The sequence below is a fragment of the Vanellus vanellus genome, assembly GCF_965231255.1.
Source record: "Vanellus vanellus genome assembly, chromosome: 3".
NCBI lineage: Eukaryota > Metazoa > Chordata > Aves > Charadriiformes > Charadriidae > Vanellus > Vanellus vanellus.
In genome coordinates this window covers 93,296,536-93,308,574 of record NC_138907.1, presented here as the reverse complement: position 1 = coordinate 93,308,574, position 12,039 = coordinate 93,296,536, and positions in this window count along the sequence as shown.

Sequence of the window (12,039 nt, the reverse complement as noted above, 5' to 3'; positions counted from 1 at the left end):
CTACAGACATGATGCCAGTAAAATACATATCTAAAACCTGGAATCTCTGGGAGCAGATAGAGCATAAATTCTGTGAATCTGGGAGATGACCCTGCTAAAACAAGAACCTAACACAGCACAGCTTGCTGTAGTGCCACAAAAGAACTAAAAGTGTCTGGCAGAGGAAGCAGTCATCATCTAATACAGATGATGTGGTAAATTTTATCAATAAAAAAAGGATAAAAAAGCTGAAGGTTATTATTTAGAAAAAGACCTGACAAGTGTTTTTTAATTTTCTTCCCTCCTGGAACCACAGTCATATGCCATGCCTTTGGTTATAGATGATGTGAAATGAAAACCAAATGACTATAAAAAAAGTATTAAGGAAATAAAAGTCCTTTTGGCCACTTTTGTCATCCACGTAAACACGAACTAATGACAGGAGCAAATTCTTCAGTTGAATATCCACAAGAAAATAAAGAACTTTCTCTCATCTGGGAGGTGGTTGACAGTGTGCAGAGCAGCACATTAGCACACCTCTGGAGCTTCCACATAGCGGCTGGCAAGTTGGCAAGGATCCTCTCTGAGATCAAGAAATCCTAGAAACTGATCAAAATCCTCTTACTTTGAGGTAGAAGGTGTATACATATTTCTTTCTCTCCTGTAAGTATTTTGGTCATTAATTTTAAGCAAATCTAACCTGTAAAAATAATTTATTTGTGTTTCAGGAATATTGTACATAGTTGCAATGATTCAGTGGGAGTCTTTTTGCTTTGCAAAAAAATTTTAGATACTATGGTGATTTGTTTTGCATTAGAAATGTAAATTTTGCAAAAATATGTTGACACATCTACTGTTGTAAGCATTTGTAACAATGCGTGGCCTAATTTTGATTTGGGAAATTACTTGAGCAATGAAAAAATAACTGGAAACAGGCATGTAGAGCAACAAGAGCTGCAAGTTATCTTAGGTTTTTTACAGGGACAAAATAAGTCTCATGTAGCTTCACATTGCTGTTTTTGTTCTGAGGTTTGGAGTTTATTTTTTTAATACTTAAGCAAATTTTCATTTACAAATATGACCTTCATTGCAGTGTTTTTCCACTAAGCATTGGAAATGGATTTGGGAGTTGGGTGCTTCCCTAAAAGTTGGGGTAATGTGTAATATGTGAGTGATAGAATGGTGGTTTTAGGTCCAATTTTTATTAAATGTTGCGTTCCCTTGGTTCCTGGAGAAGTTGTGCTTGCTATCTTTTCTTTCCACATTGTCTCAGTTCGGATGTCTAATCTTTTGTTATCAAAGCGCTGCCCGTTCCCGTATCCTTTCCCTCCTTCCTGTCTGTCATCTTGGCTGCAAGCCTGGCTGCACAGAAACTTTGCAGTGGTTTTGGACCGTGGTACCTAATCTTCCAGCCATGGAGACAGGAGTGTGCCATTTCCTTCCCAGGCAGGGACTGAGTTCCCCCTCGGGTCTCAAATGTGGCGTGTACGCCCGAGCTGGAGGGCTTGCAAGTGACTTTTGGGTTCACAAAAGCAGGTATCGCCGTAAGCACCAGGCTCGTCCTTTTCAGCGGGGTGGTGCCTGTGGTCTTGTGTGCAGTTTTTGCTGGTGACTGTGATTCTTTGACTTGTGATTTTCTAGGAAATACCACCATTAAGTACACCGCAAACCATCACTGCGTATGAGAGCGAGACAACACGGAGTGCTTTCAGCCCTGCGTATTAGGGGGCACACATCTTTCACCCTTGTTTAGACAGTGTTTGCTAAAAGTGAATAAAGGCACCAAAGCTTGGTCCTTCTCCGACCGCATGCTGACATTAACTGCTGTCAAGACAAAGTCGAATGTTAGCCAGCATTTCTGCCTCCTGTGCTGTATTGATCTCGGTTTTATGTTGTTAAAGTAATTAAAATGTCTGTGACAACAGTTTGTGAAGTACCTCAGACGTAGAAATGAACTGTCTTTATACAAATGAACAGTCTTGCAAGAAAGAGACACAGTGAGAAAGAATATCTGAGACAGAGAGAAAATTATATTAATTTTCACAAATTGATTTATGTGAAATAATTGCTAGCAATTATACACATCAATTCTGCATTCCAAATGGCAGCAAAGGTACAGAAGCAAGCTTAGATATTTGTTTTTTGGATGACTTTGATCTACTCATAACTAAAAGATGTTTCACATGCTGGACCATGGTATTTCGCAGTGTCAAGAAAACAACCAACAAAAAGAGAGCAGGGGCAGGTTAATTGCAGGAGTTGTAGGAATATCTGCACTGATGGGATGGACAAGATGATTTAGCAGATATTTTCTTAAACCGTTACCCAATAGAATAGCTGTTATCATTATCCTTCAAAATTAACATACAATTTTACTTTACTTTTAGAATGACCAAGTCATGTTTTCAGATACTTTTGTTTTCAAAAGATAAATTTAGTTGGAGGCAAAAGCTGAGGTTTTGTTGATTGCAAGCGCAAATACTACTATGCTTGCCATGTTTTATGTCATGTGCCTGATAGTTATCTCATGCAGTGTTTCATCAAAACTAGTAAATAGATTTCTGTATTACCATATAGCAATTACTGTTCAGATTACAGAATCAAATAAATAAAAATTTTAAAAAATCTACACTGTGGTTTTTTTTCCATGAGTTTGGATGCTTTTCACATACATACAATATATTTCAATCCTACTTTCTATTCTTATTGTAAATTTGTACCACCATTTTTTCAAACATAGTATACTTTATGCTACTTAAAAATATAGTATGTTTCACTTAAAAACGCAAAAGACATTTCACTAACTAAATACCATATTGACATTTATTTTCTGAATTTAATGATTTTTCTAGCCCAAAGGTATCACTTGATGATAAGGATGGTTCTTTCCACTGTAGTTTTGACCTTGCAGCACAGAATTCAATCCAGTCTTTCTAGAATAGTAGCAAAATCTTTTCAAAGAGAGAGAATTTTGGCCTTCTCCTTGTAGAGTAAAAAATTTATTTAAAGAAACGAAACAAAACACACACACACAGAGGATGGGCAGAGTGAGTGCAAACGTTCTGATTAACCAATAGGATACTAAGAGACAAACCAATTAGCAAGGAATTCCAGATGCTACACGAACCTTCCTTTTCAATGTCTTTGTTCTTTGCTTACGTATAGCAAACAGATGCATTACTAAATGAAAGCAGGAACTACCAAACTAGAAGCACAATTTCTCTTTCCTATTGTTCTTTCTAAAATGTTCTTTATCCCAGAAATTAAAAAAAAAAACAGCCAACCCACAGTATATTAAATATCAGTATATGAAATCTGAAGCATCTGTTAACACTGTGGAAGGCTATGTCAGGACAGGAGGAAGACAGATACCTGACTGTCATTAAGAACAGAGAAGATGTCTGAGAGGTAAGGACACATCCAGAAGTATTCACGAGCAGCAAAAATCATCAGAAAGGTGAACAAGTTTTCAAATGTTCATGGTTAGCAGAAAGATTTGATAATTGAAAAGCAATGAATCTGATGAATGAAATGAAGGAATCTGATAATTCTTCTTCTGACGTAAAATCCTTAGTCAAGGAAGCAGATTTACGGGCAATGACCATTTTTTTGCCTTTGTTTCATCCTTCAGCTCTTGGATATTCTTAAAAAACAGTGAGCTTTACTATAACTACCTATCTTGTTTCTCAGTCCATGAGTTGTGCATTACTTTCTTACTATAGTTAAGCAGAAAAAAAAATAAAATTAGATGCCTCTTATTTTTAGCGCTGCTTGCTATGCCATGTTTCTGGGAAAATCCTCCCCACTACCTGTCTGATTTTATCGTATGTCTTAATTTCTTTTTTTTTCCCCTGGGTTCCACAGCTTGTTTTCCTCAGGAAGCCTGGTAATCTTATTAATGACTTCCCTGTTTATAGAGAGGTACAGCTAAACCACAAAATATAACCTCTCCTGAAAAGGCAGAGGTTTACCAACTGAGCCAGGCTTTCTGGTCCATCGGGGCTGCCGTCACTATTGCAGGGAGGGTGGATGTGCCACAGCACTGGTTTTGAGGGTATCTTGAATAAGCTGAAACAGGCTTCTATTGCAGGAGGCTTTGATGCTCCTTACACTTTGAGGGGTGTTCACCAGTGGGGCTCTTGTCACATTCCAACACCATGTGCACTTTAAAGACAATTGGGGCAGCTACGTGCTGTCTCTGTAGATGTATCTGTATGTTGTCATCTTAGTTTGCTGCTTAAGGTCACACGCGAATCCAGACTCTCTGGTGCTCTTGTCCATGTGATGGTTTTCAGACCGATTCAAATCTAGACCAGACCAGATGGCTTACAGGTGGAGAAACGTTCCTGTGTGTTTGTGCCTCATTTGAACAACTGAGCTTCAATCTTTGGGTCTCTGGGTAAAACTAAAATGTAGATGGCAATTATTTCTTGCAGAAGGGTAAACTGTAAGGTGAAAAAGAACCCATTATCAGCTCCAGCCTTTGTTCATTGCACAGCGTCAGGCGTAACATGAACACGCTTTTCTGAAAACAAGAAGGACTTTCTGCCAGGAAACATTTCCTCAGTGATGAGTTGAAGTCCTTAGTACAAGCAATGTTAATTTTAATGAATATGAAATGCAGTGTTAGGAAATGTGTTGCTGTAATTCTAGCATTTTTCTCCTCTGCTGTTCAGTGTTCTAACACCAACCACCAGTTTCTGTCTTGCTGTTGCAAGTCTTTATTTGTGCTTTATAATTTATCAGAGGGCCATAACCATCGTGCATTCAGAAGATCCATTTTAAGTGTCTTTATTCTTCTCTATATCATTGTTTTATCTTAATTTAAGCCCCTTTCCATTACTGTAAAGCCATAGTCCATTTAACACACCGGCAATTAATGCTGCTGCATTACAAGCTGTCTGTAAGATGATTCTGTGGATGTGTTGTGGTTCACCTTGGAGACCATAGCTTCACGGTTCTTCTGGACTCCAAAACCAGCAGCACCGTTGCAAAGAAGGAATATGAATATGATTATTTTCATTATAGTCTTGTTATGAAAAATATAACTGCTTAGACCCAACCCGTGGTAGACCAGGGTGCAAACTAATTTTTTTCTAACCAAATTTAGCTCACCTCTGCTTCTGTCTGTGCCTCAGACATGCATACCAACCCTTTTCTATTTAGGATCAAATAAATGGCTTCATTCTTCTCAGGCCCTTGTTTGACACTGATGCATTCACTGGGATATACCTAATTTGTGAAGAGGAAAATTAGGCCTATAGATAAACAGTTAGAAACAATTAATAGCACAAAAATAAACAGCTTTATTTTAGTACTTTATTTAGATTAGGAGCAGGCATAGGGAAGAAAGAGGAATAATGGTATGGTACATGATATGAACTTGAGGGTTTTATGGAACTATCATCTATGTCCTGTGAGAAAAGGGGAATAAAGTCAAGATGTCAAGGAAAGTCAAGGTTTTGATGGTTCTGAAGGGGAGAAATTTTTTATTTGCTTGCTCATATATATTACAAACCTAATTGTTAAACAAAGTGGGAATTCATATTTTGTTAACATCAAATGGATCCTATTAGCTATCATTAAATGTTCAAACAACCCTGGAATATTAGTCAAAGTATATAAACCTTTTCTGGGAAGGACTTAATAGACAAAGAGGCAAGACAGAAAAGAGTAGAGGCACTTAATGTCAAAACAGCATTGTCTGTTCCATAATTGCAGACAACTCTAAAGCAAATAATCTCAGAAGTACATAGATCAATGTGTTAATAGATAAAGCACAGACTGGAAAACAGAAAGATCAATCATTTATACACCCATCTACAAGAAGCAAGAAAAAATACCTGTTATTAGGGAGGACATTAATCTGATCAAAACATTCAGGAAGTTTTATACTGCTAGTATTAGGAATATTCTAGAAAGTACAAAATAATAATTAAATGACAAATCTTCAGGTAAGAACTTTGCACCCAATTCCCGTTCAGATGAAAATATTTTTTTTTGCAGAACTAATAATGATTACTTAAGTGCAAATGATCAAGACTTGATTACATTTTTGAAAAAAGAAGAAATTACAAACAGGCAATACGCATGCTCGAAGATTTAAAGGTTGAACTTCACAGAGCAGAAAACAATACGCCAAATGGTTTGCAAAAAGTTCCTAAGCAGAAAAAGATGAAAGATGTTCCCTGCTGTACCTTTTTTTTTTGGCATTTACTACCAAACTAATTTCAGTTCCATGTATCATTTGTGTGTCCTAGCACATTAATCTACATTTAATTTCATAAATAAAAGGCATGACTTTATCATCTGCTATATTATTACTAAAAAATCTAAAATAGGCTGTATTGAACACTGATTATGGCAAATTTATGTGGGTATTGTGACCATTCAGATCCACAATTACTTTCCGATAAGCCTTTGCCTTTTACAGGTTTGAAGTGTACTTTTTATTGCTACTAAAGCAAATTTTCAAAAATTAAAGCAAAAGTTTCAGCTCAGATGAACTGGTATGGTGAAGCAGTGCTTTGATCCAGTATCAATACTTTACTTACAATCAAATCTTTTATATCTACCATGTCAATATTTGCTCCCTAATACCCCAGCCCTACCTTGATCAGTAAACAAATACTAGCCATAGGAGTAAGTGGTCATTTAATTTTATCATAAGAACTAACCATATTTGCCTGGCAAGATTTATTCATCATCCCTTTGTACAGTTTGAGAAACATGGTTCAGTTAGTTTTCGCTTGCTTACCGATACTTTATCTGAATATCATCTCCATTATTTCATAAAGAAACAAAGATATGTTTGTTATATGATGTTTTCTCTTCATTCCCTCTTGAAGGCTGGTACTACTTGTACCTTCCTAAAGCCTCCCTCTGGGTTCCAGCTGTTCATGAGTTGTATAAAAAAGGAACAATAAGCACCATGGATTGCTGTTTAGGCTGCAGCCTCATAAACACGTGTGGAGATATGTGGCTTTATTTGTACTACTGACTTTAATTTAGCTATTAGGATACCTTAGACTGCATATAAATTTGAAAGCTTGTAATCTTATGATGTACTGGAGGCACTAAAGTTACCCAAATTCATATTCTAATGAAGAGCAATTATGGCATTGTCAAGTACCATTAGATAAACCACAAACGTGTTGTTCCCTGGGATAACAGATTTGTTCTGTTGGTTTACTGTGAAGTCCTGATGAGGAAACCTACTGGCTCTGAGAGGAGAGAGTAGGTTATAAAAGAGCTCTAAAGCAATGTTGGTTTTTTTTCTTTTTGGGAAGGTCTCATTGTTCAGTGCTCAAGTGCTTCATATTTTTTAAGTCTTAGTACTTTTACTTGCTCACTTTTGGGAATGAATTTCACATGTATTTGATTTCTTAACAGTCCTTAATGAATGTTTTATTATGTTCTCTTGCTGGACTTCCAGTTTGGCATTTTCACATATATTGGTCTTGAAGTTTTCTCAGTGTTTAGTGTCCTGGGGGCTATGATTGCTAGGGAACTTCTGCAGACTTGAAATATGTATGACTTAGTTGGGGGAATGCCAAAGCACTGTTTCGCAGATGATTCTCTGAAGCGTGGAGGTAAGTGGGGAAAATGGTAAAGAATGAAATAAATGAAAAGTAAATATCTGAAATAAATAACAGTGATTTGTGTCTATGACACATAAATATATATTTAAAGGACATAATTTTTGTCTGTTTTCCATAGCATCCCTTTTCTAACTGGCTAGAGAGGACTGGTTATAGACTTCAGAAAATAAAGAAAAGCACTTCCAAAATTATTTGGAAGAGGTAATTAACACTGGATCAATGCAAGACTGGAAGTTGTTTGCTCAGGTGTAAAAGCCTTCATCAGGAAACAATGTTTAAACAATGTCCTTAACCAATTCATTACAATGAATATATGACAAAAATACCTCTTAGACATTTTTCATGGAGAGCAGGGGTACAGACAGGATTTTTGAAACCATGATCTATGGCGAATGGGCAGATATGGATAATGCTGAAGAATCAAGTGGCCCCTCAGATATAGGGCAGACCATGCAAGAGGCAGGCTGGAGCTAAAACCTTGCCTGCAGAGAACAGGCCTGCTTTCATTTACATTGCAGTTAAGCTTAGATAAGGTAATAAAGAAGCTCACCCTGCAGGGAACTCTGTTATCGCTTTCATAGAAAGTCTTTCCCCACTTTCTCTGCAATGCTTGTGCTTAGTCCACTGTCTTTGCCCTCCTGATTTCAGTGGTCAAAGCTACTTGCTGAAATTGATGAAAATCAATCAGCAATTGCTGAAGTAGCCTTCTACATAGGTGGAATAATACTGTACATTTCAATGCTTTAAGAGATTTTTTTTCCCCTGTGCCCCTGTCAGTTCCCTCAAGGAAGAAGTACTTATTGATGCTGCTGCCTCCAGGGAAGATCTGCACCATGAAATGGAGAGTGGTACAAAGACCCCAACCTGTCAGAGACCTTTGCTGTGCAAATATTGTGTGGACTCACATCTGTGCACGCAGAGGTCATGTTAGACAATGCTACACCTGAGCTTGCTAATCCTAACCTATGTGCACTGTTATAGTTAGTTTTATTGTGCTCTTTGGCAAGGAGCCACGGCAGGCAGTGGAGAATTTTCTTGCTGGTTTATTCCTCTCGAAATTATTCCTGATAATTCCTTTGGGAGTAATATATTTGGAAAGTCTTCCTGACACCAAGGCTGTGCTTCCAAAAGCGGTGGTGGATTATGTGCCACGTCTTGAAGCATCAGGACCAGTGCTGATAACCCAAGTCACCCTTGTCATTTAAAGTACACATCTCTTTGGGGAATAACTGGTGAGAACTTCACCTCTGCTTATGCCTGATGGAGGAAGGCTGGCTCTTGCATCAGAAAAGAGTTCACAATTTTAACAATATAGACTATTCAGCAAACCAAAACATGGCTGGGGACCTTTGCTTGTGTTTATAATAAGACGACGAGGTGATGTTTAAGTGTTGTTCCATTAGTCTCCATACGGATAAGTTGTTAGTATGCGCCTTGGCATGGGTTTGGTTTTGCTTACTAATATCTTCACAAGGAATATTTGGGCATTTCCTGGGGAGCAGTGTGGTGCATCTAATCGTTTATGTAGATGAAACCACCGTGTGTTGTGTTGGTGGAAAGTTTAGTTGCAGGGTACCAGCTGTGCTGTGCCAATTGGCCTTAACATCAAAAGGATGTTCACCAGCCCATTTTATTTACTAGTATGTATGTCAATTTTGTGCAACTGTTCTAGTATCATCTATAGGTGAGTTAGGTTACGGTCATCTTTGGAGTAATGCAGTTTTGTAAATTATTTTGCTTTGTGGGAAAAAAATAATTCTCCTTTCCTATTTTTTTTTTCTTAACATTGGATAGATATTTCCAAGTGTTCATCAAATACTTTTTCAGATATATTCAGCCATCCTATTTGAGTCAGTAACACAGTGATTGACCGTTTATTTTAGAGTCTCTAGGACTCTCAAGCAAACCCTCAATACTGTGGTGTCAGACTGCATTGAAACTAGTGGGGTTTTCCTATTGTCCGTGTTTCACAGTAAACTTTGATAAGGATAATATACATATGCCTAGATATATGTCTTCCTAGAAAAGGAATTGGAAAACAGTATTTGACTCTTGTTCTCTCCAACCCCACCCTTGCCAAAAGCAGAGTTCAACAGCAGCTGCATATTTTATTGTTCTGGGGAACTTGCAAGTTTCTTTTCAGCAGAAGTTGCCAATTGCGAAAAATTATGTTCAGTTTTATGAGCGGTGGCCACTGGAGACTGAACTAAATTGGATTTGCACTCAAATCCCACAGACCGTGCTTTTTTAGGAGAAGCTGCTGCTCGGGTGATGATAGGATTTAAATATGGTTATTTATGATATGCTAGAAATTTACTTCTGTTAACAAAAGCAGTTTCATGTAGAAGAGCAAAAACAGAAAGTCAAGAAGAAAAACTACAGTGACTGACGGTTGCCTCTGTAATACCCATATTTTCTAAATAATTATATAATTAATTTCATAAAGCTTCACAAAATTCCAACAGTATTGCAAACTCTGATGATCAGATTGTATAAATTGATTAAGCTGTTGATCAATAGCAACCCATGTCCTTCTGACTAAATTAAACATTTGGAGCAGGTATCCTGCAGAAAATCAAACTCCTAGGAAGCAGTAAACTAGCGCCAAAACAGTTGTTGTTACCTGTTTTCACTGCAGTTTAGCTAAAAATTCAGGGATTGTTTCTGTTTGGAGGAAAAGTCCCGTCTCTTTTTGATGTGGATTTGTTTGTTTGCAAAGTAAAAGGTCTCCTTTGCCTGAACACAGATGATCTAGTTTTCTTACCGCTCCTAGGGTCTTTCAAACAGCTTTCTGGCTAAGATCTCTGTTTCTGTTTGGTTTTCTCCCCTTTTCCCTTCCCTCCGCTTTGTTGCTGCCTGGAAACCTTTTTTCTAGCTTCTGCCATTTCTCTTAGGAACACACTGGAAAGGAAGAGGGCTACCTGTGCACTTTGGTCAGCAGCAGGTTCAACGGGAGCAGCAAGAGGCTCAAGCACTCTTAGCAAAGACAGGTCTTCAGAAACGTTAGCTTTAACACCAGAAATGTTGGCAAGTTTCTGATGGAATTACCTACGCAAACTCTGACTTTGCAAAGGCTTTGACTGAAGCCATACGGGGTGATTTTCCACAGGGTGGCAAAAGGCACGTTCTTGATGAAAAAACTCAGCCCTTGCAAAGGTCGTGGTTCTTTTGCAGAGTCAGGGGCCAGTAGAACTTCTGTAAGAGAGGATAAATACTTTTAATATTTAAACAAAAATATATTTTCTTCTGGATGGGTTCCTAGCTGAACTATTCCCCTGGAATTTCTCCATTAAAGTGTGATCTCAGACAGACATCTGGCCTGGAAAATTTCTGCCCATTTAGCTTTGCAAGCTTCAAAAGAGTAGTAAACAAGGTGTTACAGTGGAAAGTGTCTGACAACATTACTAATGGATGGTGCCAACCAATATGCATAAGGGTCAATAATAATTCCATAATGTATGCATACATAAATGAAGCTCAATGGCAGACTCCCAAATGGACTAATCACATGATTTGTATGCACTCTTGGGCAAACCTAATGGGAAACCTTGCTCTTTGGATTAGTTAAAGTGACAGCTTTTACCACTACGTACAATGTTTGTTGGTGAGGGGTTTTTCTACAGGCTGCTGAGCGCGCTGTGCGTACAAGCCTCTCCAAATGGCTCATTCCCTGTTTTTAAGAAAATGACAGGCTTCATATCCTAAAGGAGGATTTTTCTGCTTGTGTTTCTTCCCTTGGAGACATAAAAGTATATTAAGTAAAGCGACTGCAGTTTATGGAAACCTGCTCTTCCTGCGGTTCTTGGTTTCTTTTGGTAGCACAGTCCGTGTAACTCATTCTCATTTCTCCAGTTCTCTCACAGTTTTTTCTCCTTCACTGTCACTCTGGCAGTGAAGTTGAACAAGTTCCACTTTGTAACCAAAACTCTAGCTATCATCTATTTCATCAGTTCATTTGAATCTAAAATTTGCTTCAACACTAGTGACAAAGGATGAGGAGTAACTTAGCTTCCTGAACGGCTTCTCTTGTCTGAAAGAAAAAGAGGCGAGATGAGCAGAGAAAAAAGAAGCCTCCTACATGACTTCAACAAAATTGTTACTTGTCCTGTAGCTGTTTTGATTAAATGGTCTTGGGAGAGTACTTGGGACCACATTACTTGGGGTAATGGTTATTTTTATGCTCCTGTCTTAAAAACTCTTCAGAAATGCTGACTATATAACAGCCTCTTTCTCTAAATTTGTGGGGGCTTGTTAGTGGAAAATGACCTGATGTAACCAAGATGAAGGTATTGCAATGTATCTTCATCAGAAAACAACTAATTTAAGTAAGATAGCTTATATTAATTAAATCCAGTTTAAACTCTAGTATTTTTTGCTACTCAACATAAAACTTAAGTGGTCACCTCTTAACAACAAAGTCCATTTCATAATAGCAAGGTCTGGTTTTGAGTCTTTAAGA